At 40.0% G+C, this 13,110-nt stretch overlaps 1 protein-coding gene and 1 pseudogene across 1 annotated transcript in view; both read left to right on the forward strand.

Annotated features, from left to right (window-relative positions):
• sipa1l1 (signal-induced proliferation-associated 1 like 1) overlaps window positions 1–13,110 on the forward strand; it is a 253,412-nt gene that overhangs the window by 5,216 nt on the left and 235,086 nt on the right.
• LOC129407768 (5S ribosomal RNA) lies at window positions 621–738 on the forward strand (annotated as a pseudogene).

Genomic DNA, 13,110 nt, shown 5'->3' on the forward strand with positions numbered 1-13,110 from the left:
CTTTGCTTAAGTACATGGTTTAATAGTAGCAACAGCTAATAAACATCGGGAACTACATATCCCGTGATTCATTTCAGTGCAGACAACATGAAGAAATATGATTTTTACTTGAATTCTTGGGATTATGACGGAAATAATTCACACCAAAATCTTGTCAAGGTATTTTAAAAGCAGAAACGTGTCCTGTCTACAATTATATCAGCCTCTCCAAAATATCGCAATAAATATCGTACTGTGAGATGCATATCGTGATAATATCGTACAGAGAGATTTGGATATTGTTACATCCCTAGACTTGATACTCAAACCGAATTCGATACCATGATAACATCAAAAAATGCAGTTTAATTTTTTCAGCTTTAACTTGTAATACTTTCTTTACTATTACAACGTGTTCTGTGACTTTTTGAGTATTGATACTTGTTCAGATGAGTATCTAGGTTCGATTCTAGACTCGTTACTAATTTCAGCATCGATTTTAGGGGCTGTTTACACAAGAACGCTTGCGGGTAAAAATGACAAAATATTTTATTGGAAGTGCCTTTCGTTTAGACGGTGACGGCGTTTTGGGGGCTTAAAAACGCAAAAATGTGAAACCACCCTCCAGAGTGGAAAATACACATTGTGGCCATACCAGCTTGTCAAAGCCTGATCCCGTCAGATCTCAGAAGCTAAGCAGGCTGGGCTTGGGTAGGACTTGGATGGGAGACTGCTCGGGAATTCCAGGTGCCACAGGGGGGCGCCAGTGGCAAAAAACTGTTGTTGTGTCCTTAGGCAAGACACTTCACCCACATTGCCTAGTATGAAAGTGTTGTGTGCGTGAGGGATGGTGGTGGTCGGAGGGACCGATGGCGCAGATTGGCAGCCTCGCTTCCGTCAGTCTGCCCCAGGGCAGCTGTGGCTACAATAGTAGCTTACCACCACTGAGTGTGGAGTGACTGAATAATGAACTGTAAAGCGCTTTGGGTATCTTGAAAGGCGCTAAATAAATGGAATCAATCAATCAAAAGCTGAATATGCTCTGCCTCAGCGTTTCCGTCAACACTGTCCAAGACGCAAAACTCTGGTCAGATCTGCTCACGTCGCGTACGCGTTTATGTCACATACATAAAGTACACATAAAGTACAAGTCCATGCATCGGACCTTCAAGTTGTTCTGGCAGCTCCAATAAGCTTACAGGAGGCTCCTAACAAATGTACAGAATATGCAGAGATCGTATTAGTGAACAGAAAAGGATCTGCAGTTACCTCTGTCAAATTCTGGATTCACCAGTTCGTCACAGGCGAGTCAGACGGATATGGACGAGACCTGGAAAACCAGTGGATGGTGGGACAACTTTGTGGAAGGAGTAGCTGATGAAAATGTGTGGCGTGAGACTTCCATATGTCCAGTGATGATGTCCTTGTTGCTTTAAGTACAAACATACCCAATTAAATTCCACACACTTTTGCGTCACCGTGTGCACACAGATTCCCTCCTGAAAACGCTCGTCTAAACTCGAGATAAAAAGTGAAAACGCAACGCCAATTTTGCCTCTTCTGTTCAGACTGTCATCATATAAACGTAGTCTGGAGTGTCTGATTTTTCAAAACTTTTGACAGCGCTACAAATTAGTCTCGCAGTTCTTGATTATTTTCAGTAGATATGAGAAAATATCCGATACCTATGTTTTGCTTAGCGATTTTACATTATTGACTTTTTGATATAATTCAGATAAACACAAACTGAAATATGCAAAACTGCCAACATAAAAACATAAAAAAGCCTAATCAAGGTCTAAATGAAACTAGAGTAGGATTTAATGAGGGAAAATATGAATAAATCTACATATTTACATCTAAATAAGGCTGCAATTATACTTCTTTTTTGCGATTTTGATTATTACATTAGTCAGTACTGCAATATATTGACATTTTTGTGATATCTTGTGCAGGATTGTGCAAGGTTCAATAGCTGGTGCAGACAGTACGTGTTGGAAGCAGTATAGGAAGTGTGTAGGCTGCAGTTCAAATGAATCTGAACAATAAAAACCACAGTAATACAGTGAAAGCGCTGTCTCAGTATCACCTGCTGTTTTGAGAATTGCCTATTTACAACCCTGAACTAAAATTCGACGTTCGTTTTAGCTCGAGTTCTGAAATGAAGGATTTCTTGAGCAGGAATAAATAAAAGAAATCTGGCTCGGGTCAGTCGCTGCCACCTGTTAGCTGCTTTGAAGTGGACGGTTTGATATGCTAATGACGTTTGCGTGCGGAGTTAGCAGCAGGAAATGGACGGATGTGCTTATGTGGTTAGAGAAGACGCGGCTCCACATCCCTCTTTACCTCAGGCACGAAGGCTTTGATTTGATTAGCCTTTAACGCGCTTGCATGCTATGGGAACTCAGAATGGACGTTCCCAAAGAGACGGCGTTAGAGTTTAAGATTTTAATATTGCTCAAGTAAATATAGACGATAAACGATAATATTGCAACAAATTGATTATTTATTTATGTTTTTTAAGGACATCACAATCACATTAGACAAGCCAGATGCTTTGCTGGCTTGAGTGTTTTAGCACAAGTGTGAGTTTTCAACATCTGTCCATATAATAATAATAATAATAATAATACATTTTATTTATATTGCACTTTACATAAAATAATCTCAAAGTGCTACAGGTAAAAACAATGAGTAAAAAAGTGCATCAGCAAACAGTGGATCAAGCTCAAACCATTGCAGGAATTAATAAGATAAAACAAGAATAAAATACAATTAACAAAAGGCTTTAAAAAAGGTACGTTTTAAGATTTTGTAATAGACTGTGGGGCTCTCAGGTGATCGGGGAGAGCATTCCAAAGCCTTGGAGCTGCAGAGGAGCTCCATATAAAAAAATAATAAATAAACATCTTAATTACATGCATAAAAACAAGTGAGCAAGACACATAAGTTACATAATAATGTGGCATAAAATATAAACAGAACATTTTCAATGGAGGCATTTTTGATTGGGAACATACAATAATTTTAATTTACGTTTACATTTGTTGTTATTGGTTTACAATTTTAAGTCATCTAGTAAGCAGTTCCACAGTCTGACCCCTTCAGCAGAGAAAGAGACTGACCAAGAGTTGTCCTGTACCTTATGCTTATCTGACAAAAACTATTCTAAATTAAAAATACTGATTAATAAATAAACAGCAGAATTAAACACTTAAACACTAGTAGCCGATTTAGTTTGCATCTGCAGTGAATCGGTTATTAAGTCAACCTTCTGTTGCTTAAATCTCTGGGTTCCCACGGTCATGGAAATCCTGGAAAAGTCATTGAAATTGAAAATGTCATTTTCTAGGTCTGGAAAAGTCATAGGATTTTAGTTTCTCTTTCACGCAACTACAGCGTTCTGTTAAGTTATCATCAAGATACAAAAGTGGTGTTGCGTCTCCACTTTTTATTCCGCGTTTACACAAGCATTTTCGGGAGGAAATCTGTGTGCATACGATGATGCAAAAGTGTGTGGAATTCAATTAGGTATGCATGCTGTCGATGAACTGGTGCATCCAGAATTTGATAGAGGTGATTGCAGATCCTTCTCTTTCACTAATAGTATCTCTGCATATTCTGTACATTTGTTTTGAGCCTCCTGTAAGTTTATTAGAGCCGCCAGAGCAGCTTGAAGGTCCGACATGTTTGTTTCTGTGTACTGTATGCATGTGACGTAAACGCGTACGCAACGTGAGCAGATCTGACCAGAGTTTTGCGTCTTGGGCAGTGTAGACGGAAACACTACGGCGGAGCTTATTGAACTTTTTCACTCTGGAGGGTGGTTTCAGATTTTTGCGTTTTTAAGCCCCAAAAATGCCGTCACCATCTAAACGAAAGGTCCAATGAGGTTCATTTGGTCTTCCGGTAATTATATGATATTGGGTTCTTTTTTCAGACCAAGAGTTAATTTTCATACCTGACAGTTTTGTCTGCTCACTAGCGCTCTTCCTCAGAGTCAGCTGATTTATACAGGTTTTGGAGGAAGAGCGCTAATGAGCAGTCGAAACTGTCAGGTATGAAAACAAACTCTTGGTCTGAAAAAAGAACCCAATAACATAACATAAAAGGCACGTCTGATAAAATATTTTGTCGTTTTTACTCGCAAGCGTTCTCATGTAAACAGGCCCTAATACTGCCACCGTGTCCTTGGGCAAGACTCTTAACCTCCCTATACACTGGTGATTGAGTGTGTGAGTGTGTGTGTGAATGGCTGAGTGGTTCCATGATGTAAAGTGCTTTGAGTGCTTCGCAGGTAGAAAAAGTGCTTTATAAACGACCATTTTACCTTTTACTGTCAGTAATTCAATAAAAAAATGTAAATATGGTTGAACTGCTGCAACTGCAAAGGGCTGCTAGTGTGAGGCAATGTCGTTTTGGGGTTTGTAGTTTTGTAAAAAGCAAAAAGAAACTACTGTACTGTTTTTAGAAGATGCCGGGCTTGAGTCTTATGTCTATCTGTGTGTATATTTTCCTTTTATAATGGGACCATCCTCTGTCCATTTGTCCATTACTTGCAGATCCCTGGCTTGAAATAGGATTACTTCTAATTGCATCGAGATCTCCCTTCGTCAATAATCATCAGCAATATCCTTTCCGTACACCTATCTCTAACCTGATTTGCATATTGTTATAATCGCTCATTTTTTATTAGCCACAGTCATGACTCATGCCGTTACCATGGCGACATAGCTTGGTTAATGGTCCACTGGTCTTGCGCAAATGACCACCTGAAGTTAACCTTGGCATTCCCCGGGTAATCTCTCTCTCTCATTCTCATTCTCATTCACCAAACTGCGCCGCTATTGTGATACCTCGAAAAACAACGTCATGGCGGAAAACTGAATGGGATGTTGACATAAGGGGCGGGACATTACATCACTGTGCACACAACGCTGGCTTTAATGAGTAACTTGATTTAATATAAACCTGCATGATGAATACAGTTGTAGTTTTCCAAAAGGGAATAGTAAGTTCATTCATGTTTTGTTAAAAGGGCTCACGTTACACTATTTTCTGATCTGTGTTTATAATGTTGTTTCCTCATCACAAACAAACCTGGAGGTATTTAGTTTCATTTACACACAGAAAACACACGGGAAACACCACCTTGTTCCACCTTGTGATGTCATGAATTGGTACAGGAAGTGCTCCACTGTGTTTTTACTCCATACATCTTCACTAGAATTTATAGTTTGGAAAATTTCAGACCTGGAATTGCCAATCTCATCAACTTAATGGTGAAACAGTGGAGCACTTCCTGTATCACCTCATGACATCAAAAGGTGGAACTTAGCAGTAATAAATGAGTACTCAAACGTGTAAATAAAACAAAACCCTACTCCACTGAAGTTTTTGGTGAGGTAAGAACATTTAACATGGCTCACAAGAATCAATTTAGTTTAGTATGGGAGCTTTTTAAGATAGATTTTAATAGGTTAATTTTGTGTCCTATTTTTATATTTTTTATTTTAATTACAAATAATATAATAATGACAACAATTTGTCTCATCACACAAAACAAAAGATAATGTCTGTAATTGTAATATAGTGGTCAGTAAACCATAAGAAGTGACTGCCCTTTATGTATTTAATACAGCTCTCTACTATTACCGTAATTTCTGTACTATTGAGCGCACCTGAATATAAACTGCATCAACAAAATTTTAAAAGAAAAAAAAAACTTTGTACATATATAGGCCACACTTGTCTATAAGCCGCAGGTGTCCACGATGTAACTTGCGATATTTACACAGAAAGTTTTTTAAATACCGGTACATGCTTTTTAGAACAGTACTTCTAATACGGCAGTAAAACGACAGTATTACGGCAGAATAATCAGACTATGTCACTTTGAGCTCTGTGCATGTTTCCTGCTGTCCTGTCTGGGATCATGTCACGGTCTCTTGGATTTCAGCAGATTTCAGACTCTCCTGGGGTCTGGGCTAGTTGTATCGATCAGGTATAGGGGTGTACAAAAATACTGAAATATCGATATATCGTATTGTTTAATTTGATAATACAGTATCCATATCATGGGTATATTTGGGTATATTTTTGAGTATTTCGATATATTTTACTTATTATTTTGTGTAAGAGCTACAGTTGCATTGACATTTTCACTGTTTTGAGTAAAATGGGTGTTTTTCATATTAACTCTGCACAAACTCAGTGGACTTAGTAGACTTTTAGTATCACAGCCATGATTCAGCTTTTGTTTTTCATAAAGCCATATTGAATCGATTTGAAATATATCATACTGAATCGAAAGTGCACTGTATCGAGAAATGTATCATATCGTGGCTTATGTATTGAGGTATATATCTCGTATTGGCAACTTCTGAATGATACCCAAACTTAATCAGGTAAGAGCGGATGTCCGGCTTCTGAAGTTTGAGATGTTTCTTCTCGTCATTTTCGCACTCAACTTGCATTTAACACATAAGGGTCATTAAGTCGTATCCCACTCACAAATTTTAATTTAGCATCATAACTTATTTTATCACCCGACAATAAACTGTTTTAGTGCTGGCAATGGCGCTAGTGTTTATAAACAAATTATCTGTCCATATATTATCCACATTATTCAAACTGTGAGAAAAAGTAGCTGCTTATAGTCCGGAAATTACGGTACTTCTCTATAGTTACTTTCTAAAAAAAAATCTAGCTAATTTTCAGCTTCCTGCAGCAAAATGGTATCAAGTAGGTGTCACTGGGATGCTAGTGTTTGTAAAAGCCTCTTATGTGAGCCTGAGCCTGTCTGCTCAGCTGGCACAGAGCACAGAGAGCAGAATCTGGCACATGCAAAGTCAGTCAAATGGACAATTCTATCTCCAAATTGGCCAGATTGAGCACAATGTCGTACTGGTTGTAGTAAGCATTTTTGAAACATTATTCTGAGCCACAATCACCAATCACTCACACACCATATTCATAGCTCAGTTGGTAGCGTATATTTTCTGATCCAAAGGTTGGCGCTTCGAACCTTGGTGGTTCCTTGATGTAAAGAGCTTTGAGTGCCTTGGAAAAACGTTGTATAAAAATGTGACCACTGACCACTGACCAAGCTGACAACTGCAGCAACTGGAGTGGCAGCGGCTCAATGATTTGCACCAGTGTTGTGAGTAACGTGTTATATAAGTAATGAATTACTGTAATGCATTGCTTTTTGCTGCAGTGCAGTAATGTAAGGCATTACAGGGGAAAAAAAAATATTTTACTTGGTACAAATGTCTTTAAGTGCGTTACAGTGCTTTTTTAACCTGGATTGAAGTGGTGAGTTTTTGGTTTTTCTTCATACAAATTCGCTAAAATCACCGTGATATGAGCAGCGGTGAAACCTAATCATATGGTTCTGAAAGTTGGGACGGACCAGAAGATGCACCCATGTAGACCGTCAGGTGACCACGGGCGAAAGTACCGACGCGGAGCTCTGCAGGGCTAATCGCAGCTGATGCCTGATTGCGCTTTGCGAACACCCTACTCCACGGGCTCGGGGTTCTCTCAGGGGCGGTCCTAGATTCCAAGTCCTCGTCCAAGATTAGTCCTGGTTTAGACCTGGTTCAGTCCATATATGGCGCAAAAGTTCAGCATCTTTGCTCGCTGATTGTTATTTGACAATGAGAGTTATTTTGGTGAGAGTAACATAAATGTAATACAATAGTCGTTTAATGCCTTACATTTTAAATGCAGCAGTTTTGTAATGTAACAAATCACTTTGAAATGACAGTAACAAGTCATAAAAAATAATGCTTTAGAGTTTTGAAGTAACTTGGCCAACAGTTAGCACAGTCATCTCCCAATATGAAGGATTGATTCCTGCTTATGAAAGTGGTGTGTGTGTGTGAGTGAATGGTGGTTGTCAGAGTGCGCAACTTGCCTACATAACACATTTGGATCAGTATTGTCTTATTTTATTTTTGTTTTAATAAAATAAATGCTGTTTTCAGTCTCTGCTCTGGTATTGGTTAACATTGGATATCAGAAACTGTACCAGAACTGAAAAAGCTGGATCTCTGCACCTCTACTAGTCTGTATGGAGTCAGGGAATAATTACTATAGTGCAGCACTTTGAGAGGTTGTAAAGCATAGTACAAGTATGAGTTATAATTATTATTATTAGTAGTAGTATGCGCAGTAATACTGTAATATGGTGATAATTAAAAGTCCTGCAATGTCTTCACTGCTTGTGCTCCTTATGGTGAGTGAATGTTCATGGAAAGATTGGCAATAACTGATTCTTCTACTCTGCCTTTTTCTTACAATCTGCATACAGCTCGAACTAAGTCTGGGCAAAACGACAAATGAATGCATCGCACTTTTCCCTTACTGAGCAATTTATTTATTCCATTTCATTTAGGCTTTCAGTGTTACATTTCTGATCACAAACAAGGCAGACTTTTAGTAATTACCGTTTAAAACAAATGAAAAAAAAAAAAAAAGTCATATTTCTTGTTACAAAGTCTGAACTCTCCTCCAAACATCAATGTCATGGTTTTCCTGGCAGAGTTTGGCGGTGTCCCTCTGCATTAGAGACGCCCGAGCATATCATTGACCATTAGACACGACGGAATCTCAATCTTGATTAGAATTTGAATAATTGCACCGCCCTGATCCGACTCTTCTACACTCCTCCTCTTTCTATCTGCACGACTCTAACCAACGTGTTAGTGAACAATTTCTCCACGACAACAATGTCTCTCTCTATCTCTCTCCTTCTCTCTCTGTCTATTTCTCACTGTCTTTCTCCCTCTGTCTATCTTTTTTCTCTCTCTCCTTGTCTTTCTTCTCTCTCTTTGTCCCTCTATCTATCGCTCCCTGTCTTTCTCTCTATATCTGTATCTCTCTCTATACTTCTCTTCATCTTTCTATCTCTCTACCTCTATCTCTCTATGCCTCTTTCTGTCTCTATTTCTCCTGTCTTCCCTTCCCTTCAGTTCCTATTTCTCCCTCTGTCTCTTCCTATCGTTCTTTCCCTCTCTCCTTCTCCCTCTATCTCTCCCTGTCTTTTTCTCTCTCCCTACCTTTTCCCCTCCATCTCTCCGTCTTTTTCTATCTCTCCCCCCTCTCTCTCTCACTCCCTGTCCTTCTCTTTATCTTTATTCTCTTTATCTCTCTTTCTGTCACTCTCTCCCTCCTTCTCTGTCTCTATCTCTCGCTATTTATTTCTCCCCGTCTTTTTCCTTCTCTCCCTCTTTTTCTCTCTCTGTTCTTCTCCCTCCATTTCTTTCTTTTTCTCTCTGTCTCTTTCCCCCCTCTCTATCACTCCCTGTCTTTCTCTCTCTAATACCTCTCTATCTTTCTGCCTCTCTAGCTCTATCTCTTTAGCCCTCTCTCTATCTCTCCCTCTCTCCTTCTGTCTCTCTCTCTCTCTCTCCCTCTCTTTCTATATATTTATCTCTCCCTATACCTCTCCATCTTCTCTCCATCTTCTCTCTATCTCTCCCTATCTCTCTCGTTCTGTCTCTCCTTCTCTATCGCTCCCTGTCTTTCTTTCTACATATATCTTTCTTTCCCTATACCTCTCTCCATCTTTCTCTTCACCTCTATCTCTCTATCCCTCTCTCTCTATTGCTCCTTGTCCTTCTCTCTATATATATCTTTATCTTTCCCTCTACCTCTCTCCATCTTTCCATCTCTCTCCTCTCTCTCTCTCTCTCTCGCTGTGTCTTTGTCCCGCGTAGCAGCCCGGCTCATCCTTCTGTCGTCGCTCCCGTCTTCCACACCTCCCACGGCTCTCCCTCTCTTCTCTCAGTTTCTGACGAAGCGGCCCCTCTCTCCCTCCGTCCCCCTCTCCCTCCGCTCGTCCTGCTTCCTCCGCTCAGCCAATCGGACGCCAGGACCCCGACTGTCTCACTGTCACCTCCCGTCTCGTCGTCCCGGGCCTCGGCGCGTCACTGCTCCTCCAAAACTTTCACGCTGTTGCTGCAAAATTGTCACCTTGTCTTCGCTTTTTCCATATTATGCAAAAAAAGGATTCTTGTGAGATTTAAGCCATGTTATAATGTTTTTACCTCCTGAAAAACAGACCTGGAGTTGAGTTTTGTTTCATTCACGCATGTTTGACTAATCCTTTATTATTAATCTGTCTACATCTATCTATCTCTAAAGCTCAAAACGCTCTGTCCCACCTTGTGATTTGGTCTGGGTTTCTTAAGAAGTTGCTGATGCGATACATACTTCGATACGTAGGCCACGATACGATACACGTCTCGATACGTAGGCCACGATACGATACATACCTCGATACTTAAGCCACGATACGATACATACTTCAATACGTAGGCCAGGATGCGATACATACTTCGATACGTAGGCCAGGATGCGATACATACTTCGATACGTAGGCCAGGATGCGATACATACTTCGATACGTAGGCCACGATGCGACGATACAGGCCACGATACCGTCGATACGTAGGCCACGATGCGATACGATACATACCTCGATACGCAGGCCACGATACGATACATACCTCGATACGTAGGCCACGATACGATACTTACCTCGATACGTAGGCCAGGATACGATACTTACCTCGATACGTAGGCCAGGATACGATACGTAGGCCAGGATGCGATACGTACTTCGATACACAGGCCAGGATACGATACTTACCTCGATTCGTAGGCCACGATACGATACTTACCTCGATACGTAGGCCAGGATACGATACATACCTCGATACGAGGCCACGGATACGATACACACCAGGATACGATACATACCTCGATACCAGCCAGGATACGATACATACCTCGATACACAGGCCAGGATACGATACATACCTCGATACACAGGCCAGGATACGATACATACCTCGATACGCAGGCCACTGTACGATACATATCTCGATACGTATTGCTTTTGGTTTATTTGGTTATGGGTATTTTGTTGGAGGATTTTAACTTGGTTAATTTTACATTCCTTGGAGTTTTAATGGTTTTATCCAGTAGTATATAAGGCACCTGGACATTCCATTCTGTATTCTGCTGCTGGAGAGACCTGTTGCTCCTATTCTCCTTGACCCTTTTTGTTTTGCACCAGTACTTTTGCACCAGCACTGTTTGGAGAATTGAAAAGAAAAACAAACAAACAAACAAAAAACTTCTGGACCACACTAAACCTGCCTCCATCATCATCTGTACGTGTATCTTACTGCAACCCAGCCTCTCTACCCGTCTTGGTCACAGTATCATTACATTAAACAATATGATATATCAATATTTCGATATTTTTTGCACACCCCCACTTGTGATGTCATGAAGCGGTAGTTTTTAAGTCAACAGCTACCTTTCCATGGCTGAAGTTATCCACGAGATTCTAGTAAAGGTGTATGGGGTTTAAAACACAATGGAACACTTCCTGTATTACCACATGAAATCACAATCTGGAACCAAGTGTTTTCAGTTTGAGAGAAGAGAGAGAAAAACCCAGCCTAAATACGTAGTTTTTTTTGTGATAAAACATGTATAAAACAAAACACAACTCCACGTCTGTTTTTGATGGAAAAACATTATAACATAGATCAGAATTATGGGCTTTTAAAAGGTGTAATATTTGACTTTTGGAGAAGGGACATTGCCCAGCATGTTCTGTAATGTGGGATTAAGTTGTCTATCTTGCATTTATTACAGATGTTTTATGTGTTTTGGATGTGTCGGTATTTGAAAACAACAGAGGGCTTTGGGCACTGGTGAAGATAAGGTACATTCAGATGATGATCTAAGCACAAGTTGAACAGCCGTCTTTCACAGACGTGTTAAATGGGTGAGTGAAGACGCTAACTACAGCACAGACTGTAGGGGGGTGACCAGTGAGGCAGCAATGCAGCGGGCTAATTAGCAGCCCCTAATAATGGACATCATTCATTTTCACAATAAGACATGCTCAGTGTTCAGAGCCCAGACAGGAAGTGTGTGATCTGCTGTGAGACCATAAGCAACAGGAATGTTTAGTCAGTCATTATAAAGTAGTATGTCACAGGAATTATCATAGATTGGAATATTAAAATACTACTTATGCTGCTGATAATATTACTAATTAGGGCTGTGCAATTTATTACAATTCAATTACAGTTCTGTTTCAAAAATGTTATTGAGTAATTGAGATGATAAATTAACATGAAGGGCGTTTCTGTTTCTGTACATTTGAGTTTGTCCTGTTGCATGTTGGACTGCACCAGGGCTGCCCTTTGTCACCGGTTCTGTTCATTGTTTTTATGGACAGAATTTCTAGGCGTTGTCAGGGTCAGTAGGAGTCTGTTTTGGGGACCTCTGCTGTGTGTGGTTTGGGGTGGTCCCCGGGTAAGACTGAGGACATGCTTGAGGAACTATGTCTCTGCTGACCAGGGAACACGTCCGGATCCGCTTTGAAGAGTTGGAAGAAGTGTGTGTGGAAAGGCAATTCTAGGCTTTCCTGCTCAATCTGCTGCTTTCATGACTTTAGCCCCTGAAAAATCGAATTATTGTTTGAATCGTGGTTTGAATTGTGGTTTTAATCGGTACTTGAATCATGGTTTGAATCATGGTTTGAATCGTTGTTTGAATCGTAGGTTGAATTGTGGTTTGAAATGTGTTTTGAATTGTTGCTTGAATTGTTCCTTGAATCGTTGCTCGAAACGTGGTTTGAATTGTTGCTTAAATTGTGGTTTGAATCATTGCTTTAATCATGCTTTGAAATGTGATTTGAATCATTGCTTGAATCCTTGCTTGAATCGTGGCTTGAATCATCTTGAATCATTGTTTGAAACTTTGCTTGAATCATGGTTTGATTCGTTGCTTGAATCGAATCGTGGCTCGAGCCGTGGTTTGAATCGTTTGCGTGAATCATTGTTTGAATCGTGGCTTGATTTGTTGCTCGAATCATTGCTCGTATCGTTGCTCAAAACGTGGTTTGAATTGTTGCTTGAATCGTGGCTTGAATCGTTGTTTAAATCTTTGTTTGGATCGTGGTTTGAATCTTTGCTTGAATCGTTGTTTGAATCATTATTTCAATTATTGTATTAAATCCAGCTGTATAGTTTTCCATGTTTCAGGAGAGGCAGTATGTGGTGGAATCATACTCGGAGAGGTTGACAATTTGCCTTT

Source organism: Boleophthalmus pectinirostris, unplaced genomic scaffold (genome assembly GCF_026225935.1).
Source record: "Boleophthalmus pectinirostris isolate CB_2022bp ecotype Guang Dong unplaced genomic scaffold, ASM2622593v1 HiC_scaffold_13, whole genome shotgun sequence".
Lineage (NCBI taxonomy): Eukaryota > Metazoa > Chordata > Actinopteri > Gobiiformes > Gobiidae > Boleophthalmus > Boleophthalmus pectinirostris.